The sequence below is a fragment of the Botryllus schlosseri genome, chromosome 1 (assembly GCF_051294905.1).
Source record: "Botryllus schlosseri isolate E-star chromosome 1, Bs_hap1, whole genome shotgun sequence".
NCBI classification, from domain to species: Eukaryota; Metazoa; Chordata; class Ascidiacea; order Stolidobranchia; family Styelidae; genus Botryllus; species Botryllus schlosseri.
Window position 1 is genome coordinate 18,798,525 of NC_137236.1, and position 22,529 is coordinate 18,821,053.

The 22,529-nt window shown below is 44.0% G+C and overlaps 1 long non-coding RNA gene, 34 other non-coding genes and 10 pseudogenes across 35 annotated transcripts in view; 44 read left to right on the forward strand and 1 right to left on the reverse strand.

Annotated features, from left to right (window-relative positions):
* Positions 1-138: 138 nt before the first annotated feature.
* LOC145453603 (5S ribosomal RNA) lies at positions 139-257 on the forward strand. The gene has a single exon (XR_013919843.1). It is a non-coding gene; the product is annotated as a 5S ribosomal RNA (ribosomal RNA).
* A 176-nt stretch (positions 258-433) lies between these two features.
* LOC145452593 (5S ribosomal RNA) lies at positions 434-552 on the forward strand. Its single transcript, XR_013919437.1, has one exon. It is a non-coding gene; the product is annotated as a 5S ribosomal RNA (ribosomal RNA).
* A 176-nt stretch (positions 553-728) lies between these two features.
* LOC145451141 (5S ribosomal RNA) lies at positions 729-837 on the forward strand (annotated as a pseudogene).
* Positions 838-1,013: 176 nt separating this feature from the next.
* On the forward strand, positions 1,014-1,132 carry LOC145453609 (5S ribosomal RNA). The gene has a single exon (XR_013919844.1). It is a non-coding gene; the product is annotated as a 5S ribosomal RNA (ribosomal RNA).
* A 176-nt stretch (positions 1,133-1,308) lies between these two features.
* Positions 1,309-1,427, forward strand: LOC145452600 (5S ribosomal RNA). The gene has a single exon (XR_013919438.1). It is a non-coding gene; the product is annotated as a 5S ribosomal RNA (ribosomal RNA).
* Positions 1,428-1,603: 176 nt separating this feature from the next.
* Positions 1,604-1,722, forward strand: LOC145452607 (5S ribosomal RNA). The gene has a single exon (XR_013919439.1). It is a non-coding gene; the product is annotated as a 5S ribosomal RNA (ribosomal RNA).
* A 176-nt stretch (positions 1,723-1,898) lies between these two features.
* On the forward strand, positions 1,899-2,017 carry LOC145452617 (5S ribosomal RNA). Its single transcript, XR_013919447.1, has one exon. It is a non-coding gene; the product is annotated as a 5S ribosomal RNA (ribosomal RNA).
* Positions 2,018-2,193: 176 nt separating this feature from the next.
* On the forward strand, positions 2,194-2,312 carry LOC145452627 (5S ribosomal RNA). The gene has a single exon (XR_013919455.1). It is a non-coding gene; the product is annotated as a 5S ribosomal RNA (ribosomal RNA).
* A 176-nt stretch (positions 2,313-2,488) lies between these two features.
* On the forward strand, positions 2,489-2,597 carry LOC145451146 (5S ribosomal RNA; annotated as a pseudogene).
* A 176-nt stretch (positions 2,598-2,773) lies between these two features.
* Positions 2,774-2,892, forward strand: LOC145453616 (5S ribosomal RNA). The gene has a single exon (XR_013919846.1). It is a non-coding gene; the product is annotated as a 5S ribosomal RNA (ribosomal RNA).
* A 176-nt stretch (positions 2,893-3,068) lies between these two features.
* LOC145452635 (5S ribosomal RNA) lies at positions 3,069-3,187 on the forward strand. The gene has a single exon (XR_013919458.1). It is a non-coding gene; the product is annotated as a 5S ribosomal RNA (ribosomal RNA).
* A 176-nt stretch (positions 3,188-3,363) lies between these two features.
* LOC145453485 (5S ribosomal RNA) lies at positions 3,364-3,482 on the forward strand. The gene has a single exon (XR_013919796.1). It is a non-coding gene; the product is annotated as a 5S ribosomal RNA (ribosomal RNA).
* Positions 3,483-3,658: 176 nt separating this feature from the next.
* Positions 3,659-3,777, forward strand: LOC145452644 (5S ribosomal RNA). The gene has a single exon (XR_013919462.1). It is a non-coding gene; the product is annotated as a 5S ribosomal RNA (ribosomal RNA).
* Positions 3,778-3,952: 175 nt separating this feature from the next.
* Positions 3,953-4,071, forward strand: LOC145452652 (5S ribosomal RNA). The gene has a single exon (XR_013919469.1). It is a non-coding gene; the product is annotated as a 5S ribosomal RNA (ribosomal RNA).
* Positions 4,072-4,247: 176 nt separating this feature from the next.
* On the forward strand, positions 4,248-4,366 carry LOC145453620 (5S ribosomal RNA). The gene has a single exon (XR_013919847.1). It is a non-coding gene; the product is annotated as a 5S ribosomal RNA (ribosomal RNA).
* A 176-nt stretch (positions 4,367-4,542) lies between these two features.
* Positions 4,543-4,661, forward strand: LOC145452659 (5S ribosomal RNA). Its single transcript, XR_013919470.1, has one exon. It is a non-coding gene; the product is annotated as a 5S ribosomal RNA (ribosomal RNA).
* Positions 4,662-4,837: 176 nt separating this feature from the next.
* Positions 4,838-4,946, forward strand: LOC145451155 (5S ribosomal RNA; annotated as a pseudogene).
* A 176-nt stretch (positions 4,947-5,122) lies between these two features.
* On the forward strand, positions 5,123-5,241 carry LOC145453625 (5S ribosomal RNA). Its single transcript, XR_013919848.1, has one exon. It is a non-coding gene; the product is annotated as a 5S ribosomal RNA (ribosomal RNA).
* Positions 5,242-5,417: 176 nt separating this feature from the next.
* On the forward strand, positions 5,418-5,536 carry LOC145452665 (5S ribosomal RNA). The gene has a single exon (XR_013919472.1). It is a non-coding gene; the product is annotated as a 5S ribosomal RNA (ribosomal RNA).
* A 176-nt stretch (positions 5,537-5,712) lies between these two features.
* On the forward strand, positions 5,713-5,831 carry LOC145453683 (5S ribosomal RNA). The gene has a single exon (XR_013919876.1). It is a non-coding gene; the product is annotated as a 5S ribosomal RNA (ribosomal RNA).
* A 176-nt stretch (positions 5,832-6,007) lies between these two features.
* LOC145452672 (5S ribosomal RNA) lies at positions 6,008-6,126 on the forward strand. The gene has a single exon (XR_013919473.1). It is a non-coding gene; the product is annotated as a 5S ribosomal RNA (ribosomal RNA).
* Positions 6,127-6,302: 176 nt separating this feature from the next.
* LOC145452680 (5S ribosomal RNA) lies at positions 6,303-6,421 on the forward strand. The gene has a single exon (XR_013919474.1). It is a non-coding gene; the product is annotated as a 5S ribosomal RNA (ribosomal RNA).
* A 176-nt stretch (positions 6,422-6,597) lies between these two features.
* LOC145452686 (5S ribosomal RNA) lies at positions 6,598-6,716 on the forward strand. Its single transcript, XR_013919476.1, has one exon. It is a non-coding gene; the product is annotated as a 5S ribosomal RNA (ribosomal RNA).
* A 176-nt stretch (positions 6,717-6,892) lies between these two features.
* Positions 6,893-7,001, forward strand: LOC145451161 (5S ribosomal RNA; annotated as a pseudogene).
* Positions 7,002-7,177: 176 nt separating this feature from the next.
* On the forward strand, positions 7,178-7,296 carry LOC145453631 (5S ribosomal RNA). Its single transcript, XR_013919852.1, has one exon. It is a non-coding gene; the product is annotated as a 5S ribosomal RNA (ribosomal RNA).
* A 176-nt stretch (positions 7,297-7,472) lies between these two features.
* LOC145452699 (5S ribosomal RNA) lies at positions 7,473-7,591 on the forward strand. The gene has a single exon (XR_013919478.1). It is a non-coding gene; the product is annotated as a 5S ribosomal RNA (ribosomal RNA).
* Positions 7,592-7,767: 176 nt separating this feature from the next.
* On the forward strand, positions 7,768-7,886 carry LOC145452705 (5S ribosomal RNA). The gene has a single exon (XR_013919481.1). It is a non-coding gene; the product is annotated as a 5S ribosomal RNA (ribosomal RNA).
* Positions 7,887-8,062: 176 nt separating this feature from the next.
* On the forward strand, positions 8,063-8,181 carry LOC145452712 (5S ribosomal RNA). The gene has a single exon (XR_013919484.1). It is a non-coding gene; the product is annotated as a 5S ribosomal RNA (ribosomal RNA).
* A 175-nt stretch (positions 8,182-8,356) lies between these two features.
* On the forward strand, positions 8,357-8,475 carry LOC145452720 (5S ribosomal RNA). The gene has a single exon (XR_013919485.1). It is a non-coding gene; the product is annotated as a 5S ribosomal RNA (ribosomal RNA).
* Positions 8,476-8,651: 176 nt separating this feature from the next.
* Positions 8,652-8,770, forward strand: LOC145453637 (5S ribosomal RNA). Its single transcript, XR_013919853.1, has one exon. It is a non-coding gene; the product is annotated as a 5S ribosomal RNA (ribosomal RNA).
* Positions 8,771-8,946: 176 nt separating this feature from the next.
* LOC145452724 (5S ribosomal RNA) lies at positions 8,947-9,065 on the forward strand. The gene has a single exon (XR_013919486.1). It is a non-coding gene; the product is annotated as a 5S ribosomal RNA (ribosomal RNA).
* A 176-nt stretch (positions 9,066-9,241) lies between these two features.
* LOC145451168 (5S ribosomal RNA) lies at positions 9,242-9,350 on the forward strand (annotated as a pseudogene).
* A 176-nt stretch (positions 9,351-9,526) lies between these two features.
* Positions 9,527-9,645, forward strand: LOC145453644 (5S ribosomal RNA). The gene has a single exon (XR_013919858.1). It is a non-coding gene; the product is annotated as a 5S ribosomal RNA (ribosomal RNA).
* A 176-nt stretch (positions 9,646-9,821) lies between these two features.
* On the forward strand, positions 9,822-9,940 carry LOC145452726 (5S ribosomal RNA). Its single transcript, XR_013919487.1, has one exon. It is a non-coding gene; the product is annotated as a 5S ribosomal RNA (ribosomal RNA).
* Positions 9,941-10,116: 176 nt separating this feature from the next.
* Positions 10,117-10,235, forward strand: LOC145453687 (5S ribosomal RNA). The gene has a single exon (XR_013919877.1). It is a non-coding gene; the product is annotated as a 5S ribosomal RNA (ribosomal RNA).
* Positions 10,236-10,411: 176 nt separating this feature from the next.
* On the forward strand, positions 10,412-10,530 carry LOC145452733 (5S ribosomal RNA). Its single transcript, XR_013919488.1, has one exon. It is a non-coding gene; the product is annotated as a 5S ribosomal RNA (ribosomal RNA).
* Positions 10,531-10,706: 176 nt separating this feature from the next.
* Positions 10,707-10,815, forward strand: LOC145451176 (5S ribosomal RNA; annotated as a pseudogene).
* Positions 10,816-10,991: 176 nt separating this feature from the next.
* On the forward strand, positions 10,992-11,111 carry LOC145450419 (5S ribosomal RNA; annotated as a pseudogene).
* A 394-nt stretch (positions 11,112-11,505) lies between these two features.
* LOC145454628 (5S ribosomal RNA) lies at positions 11,506-11,624 on the forward strand (annotated as a pseudogene).
* Positions 11,625-11,978: 354 nt separating this feature from the next.
* Positions 11,979-12,097, forward strand: LOC145453251 (5S ribosomal RNA). The gene has a single exon (XR_013919666.1). It is a non-coding gene; the product is annotated as a 5S ribosomal RNA (ribosomal RNA).
* Positions 12,098-16,245: 4,148 nt separating this feature from the next.
* The window catches only part of LOC145444709 (uncharacterized), a 231,741-nt gene continuing 225,457 nt past the window's right edge, over positions 16,246-22,529 (reverse strand). Inside the window, exons 2-3 of the long non-coding RNA XR_013916765.1 lie at positions 17,983-18,084; positions 16,246-16,694 (exon numbers count right to left, since the gene is read on the reverse strand). This is a non-coding gene — a long non-coding RNA (uncharacterized LOC145444709). The remainder of the gene's footprint in view (positions 16,695-17,982; positions 18,085-22,529) is intronic.
* Positions 20,909-21,027, forward strand: LOC145454635 (5S ribosomal RNA; annotated as a pseudogene).
* Positions 21,384-21,502, forward strand: LOC145451864 (5S ribosomal RNA). Its single transcript, XR_013919086.1, has one exon. It is a non-coding gene; the product is annotated as a 5S ribosomal RNA (ribosomal RNA).
* On the forward strand, positions 21,857-21,976 carry LOC145454025 (5S ribosomal RNA). The gene has a single exon (XR_013920016.1). It is a non-coding gene; the product is annotated as a 5S ribosomal RNA (ribosomal RNA).
* Positions 22,373-22,491, forward strand: LOC145454296 (5S ribosomal RNA; annotated as a pseudogene).

The following is a 22,529-nucleotide window of genomic DNA, read 5'->3' on the forward strand; positions in this document are numbered from 1 at the left end:
TCGCTGCGCTGTATTCACGTATGAAGTATCGCGCGAAATTTGTAATTGTAGTCGGCCTAACGCATTTTCATTATATCGCAATCGTCTTAGAGAAACGGACAATGTCACATAAAACGGCAGAAACTGTCTCGATTTGTCGCCTACGACCATACCACGTTGAATATACCCGATCTCGTCCGCTCTCGGAAGTCAAGTAACGTTGGGCCCGGTTAGTACTTGAATGGGTGACCGGCTGGGAATACCGGGTGTAGTAGGCGGCTTTTTCATTTTTTTCGCACAAACTCGATCAATTTGATCGCTGCGCTGTATTCACGTATGAAGTATCGCGCGAAATTTGTAATTGTAGTCGGCCTAACGCATTTTCATTATATCGCAATCGTCTTAGAGAAACGGACAATGTCACATAAAACGGCAGAAACTGTCACGATCTGTCGCCTACGACCATACCACGTTGAATATACCCGATCTCGTCCGATCTCGGAAGTCAAGTAACGTTGGGCCCGGTTAGTACTTGCATGGGTGACCGGCTGGGAATACCGGGTGTAGTAGGCGGCTTTTTCATTTTTTTCGCACAAACTCGATCAATTTGATCGCTGCGCTGTATTCACGTATGAAGTATCGCGCGAAATTTGTAATTGTAGTCGGCCTAACGCATTTTCATTATATCGCAATCGTCTAAAAGAAACGGATAATGTCACATAAAACGGCAGAAACTGACACGATCTGTCGCCTACGACCATACCACGTTGAATATACCCGATCTCGGAAGTCAAGTAACGTTGGGCCCGGTTAGTACTTGCATGGGTGACCGGCTGGGAATACCGGGTGTAGTAGGCGGCTTTTTCATTTTTTTCGCACAAACTCGATCAATTTGATCGCTGCGCTGTATTCACGTATGAAGTATCGCGCGAAATTTGTAATTGTAGTCGGCCTAACGCATTTTCATTATATCGCAATCGTCTTAGAGAAACGGACAATGTCACATAAAACGGCAGAAACTGTCTCGATTTGTCGCCTACGACCATACCACGTTGAATATACCCGATCTCGTCCGCTCTCGGAAGTCAAGTAACGTTGGGCCCGGTTAGTACTTGAATGGGTGACCGGCTGGGAATACCGGGTGTAGTAGGCGGCTTTTTCATTTTTTTCGCACAAACTCGATCAATTTGATCGCTGCGCTGTATTCACGTATGAAGTATCGCGCGAAATTTGTAATTGTAGTCGGCCTAACGCATTTTCATTATATCGCAATCGTCTTAGAGAAACGGACAATGTCACATAAAACGGCAGAAACTGTCTCGATCTGTCGCCTACGACCATACCACGTTGAATATACCCGATCTCGTCCGATCTCGGAAGTCAAGTAACGTTGGGCCCGGTTAGTACTTGCATGGGTGACCGGCTGGGAATACCGGGTGTAGTAGGCGGCTTTTTCATTTTTTTCGCACAAACTCGATCAATTTGATCGCTGCGCTGTATTCACGTATGAAGTATCGCGCGAAATTTGTAATTGTAGTCGGCCTAACGCATTTTCATTATATCGCAATCGTCTTAGAGAAACGGACAATGTCACATAAAACGGCAGAAACTGTCTCGATCTGTCGCCTACGACCATACCACGTTGAATATACCCGATCTCGTCCGATCTCGGAAGTCAAGTAACGTTGGGCCCGGTTAGTACTTGCATGGGTGACCGGCTGGGAATACCGGGTGTAGTAGGCGGCTTTTTCATTTTTTTCGCACAAACTCGATCAATTTGATCGCTGCGCTGTATTCACGTATGAAGTATCGCGCGAAATTTGTAATTGTAGTCGGCCTAACGCATTTTCATTATATCGCAATCGTCTTAGAGAAACGGACAATGTCACATAAAACGGCAGAAACTGTCTCGATCTGTCGCCTACGACCATACCACGTTGAATATACCCGATCTCGTCCGATCTCGGAAGTCAAGTAACGTTGGGCCCGGTTAGTACTTGCATGGGTGACCGGCTGGGAATACCGGGTGTAGTAGGCGGCATTTTTATTTTTTTCGCACAAACTCGATCAATTTGATCGCTGCGCTGTATTCACGTATGAAGTATCGCGCGAAATTTGTAATTGTAGTCGGCCTAACGCATTTTCATTATATCGCAATCGTCTTAGAGAAACGGACAATGTCACATAAAACGGCAGAAACTGTCTCGATCTGTCGCCTACGACCATACCACGTTGAATATACCCGATCTCGTCCGATCTCGGAAGTCAAGTAACGTTGGGCCCGGTTAGTACTTGCATGGGTGACCGGCTGGGAATACCGGGTGTAGTAGGCGGCTTTTTCATTTTTTTCGCACAAACTCGATCAATTTGATCGCTGCGCTGTATTCACGTATGAAGTATCGCGCGAAATTTGTAATTGTAGTCGGCCTAACGCATTTTCATTATATCGCAATCGTCTAAAAGAAACGGATAATGTCACATAAAACGGCAGAAACTGACACGATCTGTCGCCTACGACCATACCACGTTGAATATACCCGATCTCGGAAGTCAAGTAACGTTGGGCCCGGTTAGTACTTGCATGGGTGACCGGCTGGGAATACCGGGTGTAGTAGGCGGCTTTTTCATTTTTTTCGCACAAACTCGATCAATTTGATCGCTGCGCTGTATTCACGTATGAAGTATCGCGCGAAATTTGTAATTGTAGTCGGCCTAACGCATTTTCATTATATCGCAATCGTCTTAGAGAAACGGACAATGTCACATAAAACGGCAGAAACTGTCTCGATTTGTCGCCTACGACCATACCACGTTGAATATACCCGATCTCGTCCGCTCTCGGAAGTCAAGTAACGTTGGGCCCGGTTAGTACTTGAATGGGTGACCGGCTGGGAATACCGGGTGTAGTAGGCGGCTTTTTCATTTTTTTCGCACAAACTCGATCAATTTGATCGCTGCGCTGTATTCACGTATGAAGTATCGCGCGAAATTTGTAATTGTAGTCGGCCTAACGCATTTTCATTATATCGCAATCGTCTTAGAGAAACGGACAATGTCACATAAAACGGCAGAAACTGTCTCGATCTGTCGCCTACGACCATACCACGTTGAATATACCCGATCTCGTCCGATCTCGGAAGTCAAGTAACGTTGGGCCCGGTTAGTACTTGCATGGGTGACCGGCTGGGAATACCGGGTGTAGTAGGCGGCTTTTTCATTTTTTTCGCACAAACCCGATCAATTTGATCGCTGCGCTGTATTCACGTATGAAGTATCGCGCGAAATTTGTAATTGTAGTCGGCCTAACGCATTTTCATTATATCGCAATCGTCTTAGAGAAACGGACAATGTCACATAAAACGGCAGAAACTGTCTCGATCTGTCGCCTGCGACCATACCACGTTGAATATACCCGATCTCGTCCGATCTCGGAAGTCAAGTAACGTTGGGCCCGGTTAGTACTTGCATGGGTGACCGGCTGGGAATACCGGGTGTAGTAGGCGGCTTTTTCATTTTTTTCGCACAAACTCGATCAATTTGATCGCTGCGCTGTATTCACGTATGAAGTATCGCGCGAAATTTGTAATTGTAGTCGGCCTAACGCATTTTCATTATATCGCAATCGTCTTAGAGAAACGGACAATGTCACATAAAACGGCAGAAACTGTCTCGATCTGTCGCCTACGACCATACCACGTTGAATATACCCGATCTCGTCCGATCTCGGAAGTCAAGTAACGTTGGGCCCGGTTAGTACTTGCATGGGTGACCGGCTGGGAATACCGGGTGTAGTAGGCGGCTTTTTCATTTTTTCGCACAAACTCGATCAATTTGATCGCTGCGCTGTATTCACGTATGAAGTATCGCGCGAAATTTGTAATTGTAGTCGGCCTAACGCATTTTCATTATATCGCAATCGTCTTAGAGAAACGGACAATGTCACATAAAACGGCAGAAACTGTCTCGATCTGTCGCCTACGACCATACCACGTTGAATATACCCGATCTCGTCCGATCTCGGAAGTCAAGTAACGTTGGGCCCGGTTAGTACTTGCATGGGTGACCGGCTGGGAATACCGGGTGTAGTAGGCGGCATTTTTATTTTTTTCGCACAAACTCGATCTATTTGATCGCTGCGCTGTATTCACGTATGAAGTATCGCGCGAAATTTGTAATTGTAGTCGGCCTAACGCATTTTCATTATATCGCAATCGTCTTAGAGAAACGGACAATGTCACATAAAACGGCAGAAACTGTCTCGATTTGTCGCCTACGACCATACCACGTTGAATATACCCGATCTCGTCCGCTCTCGGAAGTCAAGTAACGTTGGGCCCGGTTAGTACTTGAATGGGTGACCGGCTGGGAATACCGGGTGTAGTAGGCGGCTTTTTCATTTTTTTCGCACAAACTCGATCAATTTGATCGCTGCGCTGTATTCACGTATGAAGTATCGCGCGAAATTTGTAATTGTAGTCGGCCTAACGCATTTTCATTATATCGCAATCGTCTTAGAGAAACGGACAATGTCACATAAAACGGCAGAAACTGTCACGATCTGTCGCCTACGACCATACCACGTTGAATATACCCGATCTCGTCCGATCTCGGAAGTCAAGTAACGTTGGGCCCGGTTAGTACTTGCATGGGTGACCGGCTGGGAATACCGGGTGTAGTAGGCGGCTTTTTCATTTTTTTCGCACAAACTCGATCAATTTGATCGCTGCGCTGTATTCACGTATGAAGTATCGCGCGAAATTTGTAATTGTAGTCGGCCTAACGCATTTTCATTATATCGCAATCGTCTAAAAGAAACGGATAATGTCACATAAAACGGCAGAAACTGACACGATCTGTCGCCTACGACCATACCACGTTGAATATACCCGATCTCGGAAGTCAAGTAACGTTGGGCCCGGTTAGTACTTGCATGGGTGACCGGCTGGGAATACCGGGTGTAGTAGGCGGCTTTTTCATTTTTTTCGCACAAACTCGATCAATTTGATCGCTGCGCTGTATTCACGTATGAAGTATCGCGCGAAATTTGTAATTGTAGTCGGCCTAACGCATTTTCATTATATCGCAATCGTCTTAGAGAAACGGACAATGTCACATAAAACGGCAGAAACTGTCTCGATTTGTCGCCTACGACCATACCACGTTGAATATACCCGATCTCGTCCGCTCTCGGAAGTCAAGTAACGTTGGGCCCGGTTAGTACTTGAATGGGTGACCGGCTGGGAATACCGGGTGTAGTAGGCGGCTTTTTCATTTTTTTCGCACAAACTCGATCAATTTGATCGCTGCGCTGTATTCACGTATGAAGTATCGCGCGAAATTTGTAATTGTAGTCGGCCTAACGCATTTTCATTATATCGCAATCGTCTTAGAGAAACGGACAATGTCACATAAAACGGCAGAAACTGTCTCGATCTGTCGCCTACGACCATACCACGTTGAATATACCCGATCTCGTCCGATCTCGGAAGTCAAGTAACGTTGGGCCCGGTTAGTACTTGCATGGGTGACCGGCTGGGAATACCGGGTGTAGTAGGCGGCTTTTTCATTTTTTTCGCACAAACTCGATCAATTTGATCGCTGCGCTGTATTCACGTATGAAGTATCGCGCGAAATTTGTAATTGTAGTCGGCCTAACGCATTTTCATTATATCGCAATCGTCTTAGAGAAACGGACAATGTCACATAAAACGGCAGAAACTGTCTCGATCTGTCGCCTACGACCATACCACGTTGAATATACCCGATCTCGTCCGATTTCGGAAGTCAAGTAACGTTGGGCCCGGTTAGTACTTGCATGGGTGACCGGCTGGGAATACCGGGTGTAGTAGGCGGCTTTTTCATTTTTTTCGCACAAACTCGATCAATTTGATCGCTGCGCTGTATTCACGTATGAAGTATCGCGCGAAATTTGTAATTGTAGTCGGCCTAACGCATTTTCATTATATCGCAATCGTCTTAGAGAAACGGACAATGTCACATAAAACGGCAGAAACTGTCTCGATCTGTCGCCTACGACCATACCACGTTGAATATACCCGATCTCGTCCGATCTCGGAAGTCAAGTAACGTTGGGCCCGGTTAGTACTTGCATGGGTGACCGGCTGGGAATACCGGGTGTAGTAGGCGGCTTTTTCATTTTTTTCGCACAAACTCGATCAATTTGATCGCTGCGCTGTATTCACGTATGAAGTATCGCGCGAAATTTGTAATTGTAGTCGGCCTAACGCATTTTCATTATATCGCAATCGTCTTAGAGAAACGGACAATGTCACATAAAACGGCAGAAACTGTCTCGATCTGTCGCCTACGACCATACCACGTTGAATATACCCGATCTCGTCCGATCTCGGAAGTCAAGTAACGTTGGGCCCGGTTAGTACTTGCATGGGTGACCGGCTGGGAATACCGGGTGTAGTAGGCGGCATTTTTATTTTTTTCGCACAAACTCGATCAATTTGATCGCTGCGCTGTATTCACGTATGAAGTATCGCGCGAAATTTGTAATTGTAGTCGGCCTAACGCATTTTCATTATATCGCAATCGTCTTAGAGAAACGGACAATGTCACATAAAACGGCAGAAACTGTCTCGATCTGTCGCCTACGACCATACCACGTTGAATATACCCGATCTCGTCCGATCTCGGAAGTCAAGTAACGTTGGGCCCGGTTAGTACTTGCATGGGTGACCGGCTGGGAATACCGGGTGTAGTAGGCGGCTTTTTCATTTTTTTCGCACAAACTCGATCAATTTGATCGCTGCGCTGTATTCACGTATGAAGTATCGCGCGAAATTTGTAATTGTAGTCGGCCTAACGCATTTTCATTATATCGCAATCGTCTAAAAGAAACGGATAATGTCACATAAAACGGCAGAAACTGACACGATCTGTCGCCTACGACCATACCACGTTGAATATACCCGATCTCGGAAGTCAAGTAACGTTGGGCCCGGTTAGTACTTGCATGGGTGACCGGCTGGGAATACCGGGTGTAGTAGGCGGCTTTTTCATTTTTTTCGCACAAACTCGATCAATTTGATCGCTGCGCTGTATTCACGTATGAAGTATCGCGCGAAATTTGTAATTGTAGTCGGCCTAACGCATTTTCATTATATCGCAATCGTCTTAGAGAAACGGACAATGTCACATAAAACGGCAGAAACTGTCTCGATTTGTCGCCTACGACCATACCACGTTGAATATACCCGATCTCGTCCGCTCTCGGAAGTCAAGTAACGTTGGGCCCGGTTAGTACTTGAATGGGTGACCGGCTGGGAATACCGGGTGTAGTAGGCGGCTTTTTCATTTTTTTCGCACAAACTCGATCAATTTGATCGCTGCGCTGTATTCACGTATGAAGTATCGCGCGAAATTTGTAATTGTAGTCGGCCTAACGCATTTTCATTATATCGCAATCGTCTTAGAGAAACGGACAATGTCACATAAAACGGCAGAAACTGTCTCGATCTGTCGCCTACGACCATACCACGTTGAATATACCCGATCTCGTCCGATCTCGGAAGTCAAGTAACGTTGGGCCCGGTTAGTACTTGCATGGGTGACCGGCTGGGAATACCGGGTGTAGTAGGCGGCTTTTTCATTTTTTTCGCACAAACCCGATCAATTTGATCGCTGCGCTGTATTCACGTATGAAGTATCGCGCGAAATTTGTAATTGTAGTCGGCCTAACGCATTTTCATTATATCGCAATCGTCTTAGAGAAACGGACAATGTCACATAAAACGGCAGAAACTGTCTCGATCTGTCGCCTACGACCATACCACGTTGAATATACCCGATCTCGTCCGATCTCGGAAGTCAAGTAACGTTGGGCCCGGTTAGTACTTGCATGGGTGACCGGCTGGGAATACCGGGTGTAGTAGGCGGCTTTTTCATTTTTTTCGCACAAACTCGATCAATTTGATCGCTGCGCTGTATTCACGTATGAAGTATCGCGCGAAATTTGTAATTGTAGTCGGCCTAACGCATTTTCATTATATCGCAATCGTCTTAGAGAAACGGACAATGTCACATAAAACGGCAGAAACTGTCTCGATCTGTCGCCTACGACCATACCACGTTGAATATACCCGATCTCGTCCGATCTCGGAAGTCAAGTAACGTTGGGCCCGGTTAGTACTTGCATGGGTGACCGGCTGGGAATACCGGGTGTAGTAGGCGGCTTTTTCATTTTTTCGCACAAACTCGATCAATTTGATCGCTGCGCTGTATTCACGTATGAAGTATCGCGCGAAATTTGTAATTGTAGTCGGCCTAACGCATTTTCATTATATCGCAATCGTCTTAGAGAAACGGACAATGTCACATAAAACGGCAGAAACTGTCTCGATCTGTCGCCTACGACCATACCACGTTGAATATACCCGATCTCGTCCGATCTCGGAAGTCAAGTAACGTTGGGCCCGGTTAGTACTTGCATGGGTGACCGGCTGGGAATACCGGGTGTAGTAGGCGGCATTTTTATTTTTTTCGCACAAACTCGATCTATTTGATCGCTGCGCTGTATTCACGTATGAAGTATCGCGCGAAATTTGTAATTGTAGTCGGCCTAACGCATTTTCATTATATCGCAATCGTCTTAGAGAAACGGACAATGTCACATAAAACGGCAGAAACTGTCTCGATTTGTCGCCTACGACCATACCACGTTGAATATACCCGATCTCGTCCGCTCTCGGAAGTCAAGTAACGTTGGGCCCGGTTAGTACTTGAATGGGTGACCGGCTGGGAATACCGGGTGTAGTAGGCGGCTTTTTCATTTTTTTCGCACAAACTCGATCAATTTGATCGCTGCGCTGTATTCACGTATGAAGTATCGCGCGAAATTTGTAATTGTAGTCGGCCTAACGCATTTTCATTATATCGCAATCGTCTTAGAGAAACGGACAATGTCACATAAAACGGCAGAAACTGTCACGATCTGTCGCCTACGACCATACCACGTTGAATATACCCGATCTCGTCCGATCTCGGAAGTCAAGTAACGTTGGGCCCGGTTAGTACTTGCATGGGTGACCGGCTGGGAATACCGGGTGTAGTAGGCGGCTTTTTCATTTTTTTCGCACAAACTCGATCAATTTGATCGCTGCGCTGTATTCACGTATGAAGTATCGCGCGAAATTTGTAATTGTAGTCGGCCTAACGCATTTTCATTATATCGCAATCGTCTAAAAGAAACGGATAATGTCACATAAAACGGCAGAAACTGACACGATCTGTCGCCTACGACCATACCACGTTGAATATACCCGATCTCGGAAGTCAAGTAACGTTGGGCCCGGTTAGTACTTGCATGGGTGACCGGCTGGGAATACCGGGTGTAGTAGGCGGCTTTTTCATTTTTTTCGCACAAACTCGATCAATTTGATCGCTGCGCTGTATTCACGTATGAAGTATCGCGCGAAATTTGTAATTGTAGTCGGCCTAACGCATTTTCATTATATCGCAATCGTCTTAGAGAAACGGACAATGTCACATAAAACGGCAGAAACTGTCTCGATTTGTCGCCTACGACCATACCACGTTGAATATACCCGATCTCGTCCGCTCTCGGAAGTCAAGTAACGTTGGGCCCGGTTAGTACTTGAATGGGTGACCGGCTGGGAATACCGGGTGTAGTAGGCGGCTTTTTCATTTTTTTCGCACAAACTCGATCAATTTGATCGCTGCGCTGTATTCACGTATGAAGTATCGCGCGAAATTTGTAATTGTAGTCGGCCTAACGCATTTTCATTATATCGCAATCGTCTTAGAGAAACGGACAATGTCACATAAAACGGCAGAAACTGTCTCGATCTGTCGCCTACGACCATACCACGTTGAATATACCCGATCTCGTCCGATCTCGGAAGTCAAGTAACGTTGGGCCCGGTTAGTACTTGCATGGGTGACCGGCTGGGAATACCGGGTGTAGTAGGCGGCTTTTTCATTTTTTTCGCACAAACTCGATCAATTTGATCGCTGCGCTGTATTCACGTATGAAGTATCGCGCGAAATTTGTAATTGTAGTCGGCCTAACGCATTTTCATTATATCGCAATCGTCTTAGAGAAACGGACAATGTCACATAAAACGGCAGAAACTGTCTCGATCTGTCGCCTACGACCATACCACGTTGAATATACCCGATCTCGTCCGATTTCGGAAGTCAAGTAACGTTGGGCCCGGTTAGTACTTGCATGGGTGACCGGCTGGGAATACCGGGTGTAGTAGGCGGCTTTTTCATTTTTTTCGCACAAACTCGATCAATTTGATCGCTGCGCTGTATTCACGTATGAAGTATCGCGCGAAATTTGTAATTGTAGTCGGCCTAACGCATTTTCATTATATCGCAATCGTCTTAGAGAAACGGACAATGTCACATAAAACGGCAGAAACTGTCTCGATCTGTCGCCTACGACCATACCACGTTGAATATACCCGATCTCGTCCGATCTCGGAAGTCAAGTAACGTTGGGCCCGGTTAGTACTTGCATGGGTGACCGGCTGGGAATACCGGGTGTAGTAGGCGGCTTTTTCATTTTTTTCGCACAAACTCGATCAATTTGATCGCTGCGCTGTATTCACGTATGAAGTATCGCGCGAAATTTGTAATTGTAGTCGGCCTAACGCATTTTCATTATATCGCAATCGTCTAAAAGAAACGGATAATGTCACATAAAACGGCAGAAACTGACACGATCTGTCGCCTACGACCATACCACGTTGAATATACCCGATCTCGGAAGTCAAGTAACGTTGGGCCCGGTTAGTACTTGCATGGGTGACCGGCTGGGAATACCGGGTGTAGTAGGCGGCATTTTTATTTTTTTCGCACAAACTCGATCAATTTGATCGCTGCGCTGTATTCACGTATGAAGTATCGCGCGAAATTTGTAATTGTAGTCGGCCTAACGCATTTTCATTATATCGCAATCGTCTTAGAGAAACGGACAATGTCACATAAAACGGCAGAAACTGTCTCGATCTGTCGCCTACGACCATACCACGTTGAATATACCCGATCTCGTCCGATCTCGGAAGTCAAGTAACGTTGGGCCCGGTTAGTACTTGCATGGGTGACCGGCTGGGAATACCGGGTGTAGGTAGGCGGCTTTTGCATTTTTTGTGCGCAAACTCGATCGTTTTGATTGCAACTGTTTTGTATGCGCACGTAGGCCTACGTACAACTATGATTGTCATCATTTGCTGGCCGCCGCTTATTTCAATTGGTAGTTATACTAGGCCTGACACATTGTCATTATATCGAAATCTCGTGCTGTTTTCACATGACGAAAAGTGCAATAAAATAACTACTCTGACAGCGAGAGCTTACTTGTGTGTTTGTCGACAAGATACAAGAACAGAGCAGGACGCCAATGATATTCGACCTCTAATTGGTCAGAAAGTGCCTCGGCGCAATAAGACTATCTACTATTCTGGCGTCTCGTCGACAGCATGGCGACGGAAATTGTCACATAAAACGGCACAGATCGTAACCACTGTCGCCTACGACCATACCACGTTGAATATACCCGATCTCGTCCGATCTCGGAAGTCGAGCAACGTTGGGCCCGGTTAGTACTTGCATGGGTGACCGGCTGGGAATACCGGGTGTAGTAGACGGCTTTTTCATTTTTTTCGCACAAACTCGATCAATTTGATCGCTGCGCTGTATTCACGTATGAAGTATCGCGCGAAATTTGTAATTGTAGTCGGCCTAACACATTTTCATGATATCGCAATCTCGTGCTGTTTTGACATGACGAAAATTCCAATAAAATAACTACTCTGACAGCGAGAGCTTACTTGTCTGTTTTTCGACCAGACACAAGAACAGAGCAGGACGCCAATGATATTCGACCTCTAGTTGGTCAGAAAGTGCCTCGGCGCAATAAGACTATCTACTATTCTGGCGTCTCGTCGACAGCATGGCGACGGAAATTGTCACATAAAACGGCACAGATCGTAACCACTGTCGCCTACGACCATACCACGTTGAATATACCCGATCTCGTCCGATCTCGGAAGTCAAGCAACGTTGGGCCCGGTTAGTACTTGCATGGGTGACCGGCTGGGAATACCGGGTGTAGTAGACGGCTTTTTCATTTTTTTCGCACAAACTCGATCAATTTGATCGCTGCGCTGTATTCACGTATGAAGTATCGCGCGAAATTTGTAATTGTAGTCGGCCTAACACATTTTCATGATATCGAAATCTCGTGCTGTTTTTACATGACGAAAATTCCAATAAAATAACTACTCTGACAGCGAGAGCTTACTTGTCTGTTTTTTGACCAGACACAAGAACAGAGCAGGACGCCAATGATATTCGACCTCTTGTTGGTCAGAAAGTGCCTCGGCGCAATAAGACTATCTATACTATTCTGGCGTCTCGTCGACAGCATGGCGACGGAAATTGTCACATAAAACGGCACAGATCGTAACCACTGTCGCCTACGACCATACCACGTTGAATATACCCCAGCAAACACTCGATGTCCAGTTGACTTCCGGTGGAATTGCCGGCAGGACGTCCGGTAACTTACGGCCGTCACCTCCCTGGAGTGAGTTTGTCGACAACTAGGGACGTCCTGTCTGCTCTCTGAGTACGTCCGCAATGACGTGTTGTGGACATGAAGCGACTCATCATGGACGCGGCTGACCTATCCTGGACGTCACGTGGTTCCCTATGGACGCGTCTGACGTACTGTGGACGTGACGCCACCCCCTGTGGACGTCATGCCACTCCCTATGAACGCGCCTGACGTACTGTGGACTTGACGCCACTCCCTATGGACACCAGTCCACGTACTGCGGACGTCTTATTCGCCCCTGTTCAAGTCCTCAGGACTCCCTGTGGAAAACTTAATGATCTCTATGATTAGCTCCTCCACTTTGATACCTGCTCTGCTCCCACTACATGGAATCCAACATCATATAAGCTCACAAACTGTTTATATTGGGTTACTGGAAAACGACAATTGCAAATTTCAAGTAAAACATTAATTAAAGAACTCTTATTATTTAATACAACAAAGTTAAGGATTAAGTGAAAATTCGATCACAAAATTATAAATATATGAAATAAATGTGTCACATGAATTTTGGAAATATCAGCTAGTTTTAACTAACTAACATGACAAACATTCCAATTGAGGTGCATACGAGAAATTTGAAAGAAACGTGTCAAAGGAATTTGACAAAGGACAACCGCTAAGACAATTAAAAACAGACATAAGCAATCATAAGTAGGAACTACCATTGCAAGACGTAAAACGATGCATCGGCTGTACCGCATCATGTTAAGAGTCGCGAGCGCGTATTCGTCTTTGACAATAAACTTTGGTTGCAACAACAGGTTTCTTCTCAGTCCTTGTTTTGCCTGAAGCACATAAAAACAATGTCAGCAAATTGTATGTAGATACACTCTTCATAGCACATGAAATATGTATCAGAACTTCACTATATATTTCCACTTGCATTAATTGTAATATGTCTTGTAAATCGCTACTTCTATTTGTACTTGAGTGAAAATTTACGACGATACTATAACTACTGCGTCTATTTGAGTGTGGAGAGCTTCTGAACTAGCGATACAGAGTATGCGTCAGCCAATCAAATCAACTTGTGGAAACACCCAGGGCTGTAATTGCAATGAGTCGAGTTGCGATTTCTGGTGACTCGAGTCTTTTTCTCAAAATTCGGAAATGACTCGACTCGAGTCAATCTATGTAATGACTCGGACAAGTCATATGAATCGAGACTCGGACGGCTAAGACCGATAACACACTAGTGTAACCACACTATTGGTATTTCGTCTAATAGTAGCAGTACTTGAAAATGCGACCAGAAACTGTTAAAGGTGAGAAAAACCAGTAGCCTATATTATATATTATAAATGCGAACCGTTGATATCACCGAACAGAGTTATAAAAACTGGATTAAACAAGAATTTAGCTGGAAACTGAGCAGTCAACGCAATGGTTGAACTTGAGTCATAACACCATGACTCGGGCTCGACCCTATACTCGCTGACTTGGACTTGACTCGGTGGTGAATTGGAAATGACTCGACTTGACTCGAGTCAAAACTATATAAGTGAGATTGACTTGTGACTTGGCTACAACCCTGGAAACATCTAAAGTACATACTTGAGTACTTTTCAGAAATTATACTTTCACATCAATTAGTTTGGACAAGGCTTGTAAATCACTGCTTGTACCAGAGTGGAAATACATTGCGTTACTACTACGTCTACTCCATTGATGACACAACAAATACTTCTACTTGAGTGCTGAAAACAACTACGTTTTTGACTATCTCTGTTCAGAAGCATGCACCTACGACTCAGGGTTGTAACCAAGTCACAAGTCAATCTCAATTTTATAGTTTTGACCCGAGTCAATTTGAGTCATTTTCAATTCACCACCGAGTCCAAGTCATTGTGTTGACGCTCAGTTTCCAGTTAAAGCCTTGTTAACCCACTTGTTATAACTGTGTTTGGTGATATCGAATGGTTCTCAATTCTCATTCAAAATATAGCCTACTAATTTTCCTCACTTTTAGCAGTTTCTGGTCGCATTTTCGAATACAAGTACCAATAGATGAATTCCTAATAGTGTGGTCACTTTACTATACTTTGAAATTGCAATGAAATGTTGGTCTCGAGTCATATGACTTGGTTCGAGTCATGCGCAATGACTCGAGTCCGAGTCGAGTCAATATACAGATTGACTCGAGTAGAGTCAAATCATTTCCGAATTTTGCGAAAATGACTCGAGTCAAGTCAAGTCATCAGAAAATCGGGACACGAGTCGAGTCATGACTCGATTCATTACAACCCTGCTACGACTACATACAATAAGCCTCGACATTTCGACTGTGTCCACTTTTTGAAACTACTCACCCCAGTAGCCTACTTGTTAATGTTCAATTGTTCATGGTCGAAAATGTTTGATCGTAAATATACATGTAAAACGAACAGAACAAGTTATTTCTCAGGTTGGAAAACTTGGATCCATTATTTGACGCATAAAATTTGTCTATACGTTTAGATTGAGATTTCACTTTGACAGTAGAAACTCTCTGCGGGCCGTATGTTGCCCGTCCCTGCGCTAGATGCTGGACGTGATATATATTCATTAAATATATGTTTCTTCATTTTGGTGTCATAAATGTTGCGATCACACCATAAGTATCGTCGGAAGCGTTGTGCGTTAATATTCCATTAGCCTCCATCTATCTTTGTGGAAATGATTTTCGGCACTCCTCGTTTATGTCATAACGAAGACGCGGATTTACAAGACACGGCCACCGGGCCACGTACTTCAAGAAATACAGCAACAAAATTAGCTTTGGAATAATAAAAATCTACCAACTTCCACATAAATAGTATGATGTTATTTTCAAGAAAAATTATTATTTCGCTGTTTATCATAAGCCTACAGTTCATATTTGCACAAGATGGTTGAAGGTTGCACCATGATAGATCTAAAATTGAACTAAAACTTGAGGGGGTCCGCCAGAGCCCGTGACGGTCAAAAGGGGTCCGCGAAGCCAAAAAGGTTGAGAACCACTGCATTAGGGGTTAGTATAGGTGACAAGATAGCGTGGTTGTTCAACTGTGTGGCCTATTTTATCTCGATATTGAATTCATGCGGCCAGCGGCTTCGGAATTTGAAAGTGGCGCGCGACCCGTTTTGAGTTGACGACCCCTGGCATAAGCGGTGTCTTACAAAAGGCCAGGAGTGTGCCGTGCTATAAGTCGACGGTTACGGAATCAAAAATAGGAAATATCGGCGTGGTGTAAATGATCATTGTAGTCGACAAAAACCGTGATTACCACAAATGACATTAGGATTGTGTACATCGTAAGTGCCGATAATGCATGTCTTCTCGCTTCGACGAACTACGCGTAAGCTCCACTGTCGCCTTGTGAACCACTAATTATACTGGAGTAGATGTTAACAGCGTTGCTACTACTTCTACTCAAGTGCAAACAATGATTACTTTGATCACCCTACCAACTATTGAGTATGCAGCGGTCTGTGGACATACGGGCATGCGACACATGAGCATGCGAGTTAAATTACGGGTTAGGGTTGAATTTAAGCTTGGGTTCGGGTAGGGCTTGGGGTCGGGATATATAGCGATTAATTTCAGTGTTATGTTTCGGGTTAGGGTTAGTTTTGGGGTTATGAAGTCACATACTGAAGTGACGCATGCTAAACTGTTCCATGCTCAAATTGCTCATGCTCAACAGTCGTTTTCCATTGTGTCGCATGCTCATATGTCGGGCAATCGTATGCAACACATCGACCAAATCTACTTTTTAAAAGTAATTAATAGAGCATATTTCAGAACTTCATTTTCGACTTCCATTTCAAATAGATTTGACACACCTTGTAGCTTGTTACATCTACGTGTGTATAAATTCATGACATTACTTCAACTTCAGTACAAAAGATGATTACTTTGACCACCTCTGGTTTCTATATAGTCTGTTCAACGTTTTTTAGCTTCGATTGCTTTCTGAGTTTTTCCCGAGCATGGCGCAGCACCGATTTTGTAGAGTAAAAGCAACGCTTGTTCTAGGTCACAGTAGTTCTTCCAAACGATCTCGGCCCCAGTCTAGAAGGCATTCTTCGTACAGCCTGCTTGACGTTGTTGCCATCAATTGAAGACATTGTCGATCTAGAAAATTTAAATGATTAGAATAGGTTTAGTGAAGGCATTTGTCAAGAACTGAAGCCAGGTATCCACAACATCCTGTTGAAAAAACAAAAACAATGGTGTACAAGTACTAGCTTGGCACATGAGTACTCGAATCTAAATCGAGTATTAATTCGATTACCAGTAAACTCAGCCCATTGAACCCAGCCTACGGTAAACTCGGCCTAAACCTAAGCCTCTCCAACCCTAATCTTGGGATGCACCTAATTCACGATGTGCGATCTGATCCTTGACGTTCTGCACTCTTCGTCAACATTATACAGCTCCGTACGTTCAATATAACATTTTATACATCCGACATACGATACCGCCCTCAGTGGGAATAACATTCATGCGACATATCCGCCACCACCAATTCGCCATTGCCTTCAATTATTAATACGATTCACGACATTTATAATAATTTGTATTGACAAAGTCACCATGGGCCCAGTTCACCGAAGGCCGAGTTCAATAGGCCGAATTCGTCATGGGCCGAGTTCACTGGTCACCACTAATTCTATTGATTCGAGCCAACTAGATGACTTTTTCAAGTAGGCCTTCTGAAATTATACGCTCTTTGCCACCAAGAGTACAGTTATCAATAAAATTACATCTTTGATACCATTTTCCAATGTGGAAGTAGCATACAAAATACGTAGTACAAAGCTATTCACTTTAGTGGAAATGACATATCTGTGAAGTCATGATTAACCCACAGCATAGTCACAAAGTGCAATGAAATATGTATCGGTCGAAAATATACCAAATTATCTGTAATTTAGTGTGATGTAAAACTAGCATTGCATCATTGTATGTTCTTAGTAGAAACATAAAAGATACGTTTTCAACTTTCCATAATACTCATACTGTTATGACTGTTATCAGTATAACATCATAATGAGTGATTATCGAATACTTGACACTTAACACCAGATTCAGAATCAATCACTCTTCACTCAGGTGCTCGATTTTGCCAAGCCCTACTAATCAGAACAGAAGTGATGCAGCCAACCTGAGATATTTATGGAAATCATGTATACCAGATTAGCGTCACTGTGAATTATGGCACACTTGGATTCAACGAAACATCAGGTCGTAGAGTTACAATATCAAAATATCATGCAGCAATTCTGAGCACCACTGGCGAAATCCTGATCGGGAACCACCGTCACAGAGTCTATTTGCGCATTATTTATGACACTTTTTTCAGGCTAATAAATCGCTGATTAATGAACATGAACAATCATAAATCATCACTCCAACTTACATGATTCATCTTCTTAATCCATGGACAATGCACGACTGGGATGCGTTGCTCCGAAGTTGTAAAGTACTATATAACATTGCCTGTTCCATATTTAGACTCCTGCTAAAAATGAAGCGATGTTGTATACGCAGACCCATATATGCCCCTGCCTCATCCGCATTAAGAGTCCATTGATAATAAGGGTCAATAGTGTGCTTTCTTATTCATGACAACATGACTATCAGCAATCAGTCTTCCCTAGGGCCCATCTACTTTGTGAATGTCGCTGTAATGTAGGCAATGTTATTGCCGTGCAATATATTTTGTGAATGTCGGCATAATGTCTCCGAGCAATAGCCTATACTTATTGGAAGGTAATGGGCGAAATATCAAGATCAATGTCAACTCAAGGTCCGAGAAGAAGTGAAAATTCAAATGGAATAAGTATCTACTTTCACCAATTTTAAACTTTCATAATACATGACAAGGAACGCGCAAGATATCCAATGAGCTATAAATGCGACTATAATTTTTGCGACTACTATTTCTTACCAGGGATTTCAAGATATCGTATAGATAAGCTATATGTAAATTATAAGTTATCGTTATATTGCAAGTTATAAGTAAGCATTTTAAGTATGTTGCACGGCGACATTGCCGACATTGCGACAACCCGTCTGCCCCATGAACATGTTAAAATCCATGTAGTATATAATTGGTTTAGCATTAGGGTATCATTAAATTAGGCCGAGGTTAAAGTTGGGTTAACTATAATGATTGTTCCTAGAATACCCTAACATTAAACTAATAATAAAGCCATACATTTTGACATGTTCACCGAAAACCTCGACTAGTTTCAATGGTTATAATGTTGTTGTGGACACAACACAAAATTACAACGAATACGATAATAAATATGCCAGTCAATAGGATGCAAATATTCATTACCATAGGTGCAACAATAGTTTTCAGCCACAAATTCAGCAATCTCACATTCAGTAAAGGAACATCCTATAATACACTTTCAAATTATGTAGCTATATAAACCAAGGCTATAATACATTCATCGATGCTGCATCTGGTTTGCTGCATGGATCTTGCAGTCTTTGGAAATTCTTTTCAAAGTTTTAATAGTATATACCGTACACATCAAACAGAAGTTGGATATTACAACAACATGAAACCCACTGTGCTGCAAATCGAACTTCAATGATTGCACATAATTAAATATTATCATGATCATGCTCATCGCTATATAGTATTTCAAGTACTGCATAGGTTTACGATTAGCGGCGGGTCGATTAGTTTCGTTCGTACATCATAAACCGCGGCGCAGACGTGCCACTAGAATCATAGTAAATTCATGACGGTTATCGCAGTTAATGATGACCGAGGCTGTTGCTGTTCAATAAATATAGCACTCAAATACCAAGCTTCCCCGCTCTCTGCCTTTCTAGTACTCATGACAGCGACAATATCAATAATAATCAATAGCACGCACAATCCATCCACGCCGTTAAATATCCTATTCTAAACTAAACCATTCCTGTGATGAACCCGTCACTCCGCCATTACTACAAAACCTGTTCTTTCAAATTCAAACTGAATCACGCGCGCGCATGCTCGCCAGACAGAAGAACGCAGTCTTTATTGGTTTTATGGTTGAATGAATTTCAAGCAACAGGCGTGCTCGGCTCGACACTCGAGACTCGACAGGTATCGGAATGCCTCATATCACTGAGCTATATGCATTATCGCTGGCCTCTTGCGCAGTACGGCCTCAATTATCGATAATAGCCGGGCAGACTGAGTAGTTCCGTGATTGGAATAGTCATCACCATACCATTATAACGGATGTCAAGTTTTCATTTCGGAAGATTTCACATGCATTGGGTATACGGTATATTTGAAATAACATATATTTTGCCTTGATGTGGACATTTCGATCCAGTAATGTCACAATAAAATAGCTGTATGTCTCTATATCGTACATTATATCTCTAACAATGTACAACCGCGATCATCGACAGCCGGGCTTCTGAAGTTACGCGCGATAGAAAATCATCGCCATATCATCAATCAACATTCTCGTATTCACTCCGATAGATTACAAATGGTGAAATGTATCATGACATTCATGAGTGTATTCAGAAAACTATTTTGCATTGATTGCACAATGCACACTTGAATTCATAGAAAGTAGGGACATCCTGACGAACTCCTGTGTAGGTGGCATCCAGGCATCACACCATTATGACATCCACTGGAATGGTCAATGGTGACTGGCACAGGAGCATTCTAAAATTCACTTCCTCTGGTAGTCACCTGGAGTTACATAAATTGACGTCCAATGTTGGGCATACTGAGCAAGTCCTCCGTAACTGATGGTGGGAGGTGGGACGAGTGGGAACAATTGTGGACATACCAGTAACTCCACGGGATATCGGGTGTTTGCTGGGACCCGATCTCGTCCGATCTCGGAAGTCAAGCAACGTTGGGCCCGGTTAGTACTTGCATGGGTGACCGGCTGGGAATACCGGGTGTAGGTAGGCGGCTTTTGCATTTTTTGTGCGCAAACTCGATCGTTTTGATTGCAACTGTTTTGTATGCGCACGTAGGCCTACGTACATCTATGATTGTCATCATTTGCTGGCCGCCGCTTATTTCAATTGGTAGTTATACTAGGCCTGACACATTGTCATTATATCGAAATCTCGTGCTGTTTTCACATGACGAAAAGTGCAATAAAATAACTACTCTGACAGCGAGAGCTTACTTGTGTGTTTGTCGACAAGATACAAGAACAGAGCAGGACGCCAATGATATTCGACCTCTAATTGGTCAGAAAGTGCCTCGGCGCAATAAGACTATCTACTATTCTGGCGTCTCGTCGACAGCATGGCGACGGAAATTGTCACATAAAACGGCACAGATCGTAACCACTGTCGCCTACGACCATACCACGTTGAATATACCCGATCTCGTCCGATCTCGGAAGTCGAGCAACGTTGGGCCCGGTTAGTACTTGCATGGGTGACCGGCTGGGAATACCGGGTGTAGTAGACGGCTTTTTCATTTTTTTCGCACAAACTCGATCAATTTGATCGCTGCGCTGTATTCACGTATGAAGTATCGCGCGAAATTTGTAATTGTAGTCGGCCTAACACATTTTCATGATATCGAAATCTCGTGCTGTTTTCACATGACGAAAATTCCAATAAAATAACTACTCTGACAGCGAGAGCTTACTTGTCTGTTTTTCGACCAGACACAAGAACAGAGCAGGACGCCAATGATATTCGACCTCTAGTTGGTCAGAAAGTGCCTCGGCGCAATAAGACTATCTATACTATTCTGGCGTCTCGTCGACAGCATGGCGACGGAAATTGTCACATAAAACGGCACAGATCGTAACCACTGTCGCCTACGACCATACCACGTTGAATATACCCGATCTCGTCCGATCTCGGAAGTCAAGCAACGTTGGGCCCGGTTAGTACTTGCATGGGTGACCGGCTGGGAATACCGGGTGTAGTAGGCTGCTTTTTCATTTTTTTCGCACAAACTCGATCAATTTGATCGCTGCGCTGTATTCACGTATGAAGTATCGCGCGAAATTTGTAATTGTAGTCGGCCTAACACATTTTCATGATATCGCAATCTCGTGCTGTTTTGACATGACGAAAATTCCAATAAAATAACTACTCTGACAGCGAGAGCTTACTTGTCTGTTTTACGACCAGACACAAGAACAGAGCAGGACGACAATGATATTCGACTTCTAGTTGGTCAGAAAGTGCCTCGGCGCAATAAGACTATCTACTATTCTGGCGTCTCGTCGACAGCATGGCGACGGAAATTGTCACATAAAACGGCACAGATCGTAACCACTGTCGCCTACGACCATACCGCGTTGAATATACCCGATCTCGTCCGATCTCGGAAGTCAAGCAACGTTGGGCCCGGTTAGTACTTGCATGGGTGACCGGCTGGGAATACCGGGTGTAGGTAGGCGGCTTTTGCATTTTTTGTGCGCAAACTCGATCGTTTTGATTGCAACTGTTTTGTATGCGCACGTAGGCCTACGTACAACTATGATTGTCATCATTTGCTGGCCGCCGCTTATTTCAATTGGTAGTTATACTAGGCCTGACACATTGTCATTATATCGAAATCTCGTGCTGTTTTCACATGACGAAAAGTGCAATAAAATAACTACTCTGACAGCGAGAGCTTACTTGTGTGTTTGTCGACAAGATACAAGAACAGAGCAGGACGCCAATGATATTCGACCTCTAGTTGGTCAGAAAGTGCCTCGGCGCAATAAGACTATCTATACTATTCTGGCGTCTCGTCGACAGCATGGCGACGTAAATTGTCACTAAAAACGGCACAGATCGTAACCACTGTCGCCTACGACCATACCACGTTGAATATACCCGATCTCGTCCGATCTCGGAAGTCAAGCAATGTTTGGCCCGGTTAGTACTTGCATGGGTGACCGGCTGGGAATACCGGGTGTAGTAGGCGGCTTTTTCATTTTTTTCGCACAAACTCGATCAATTTGA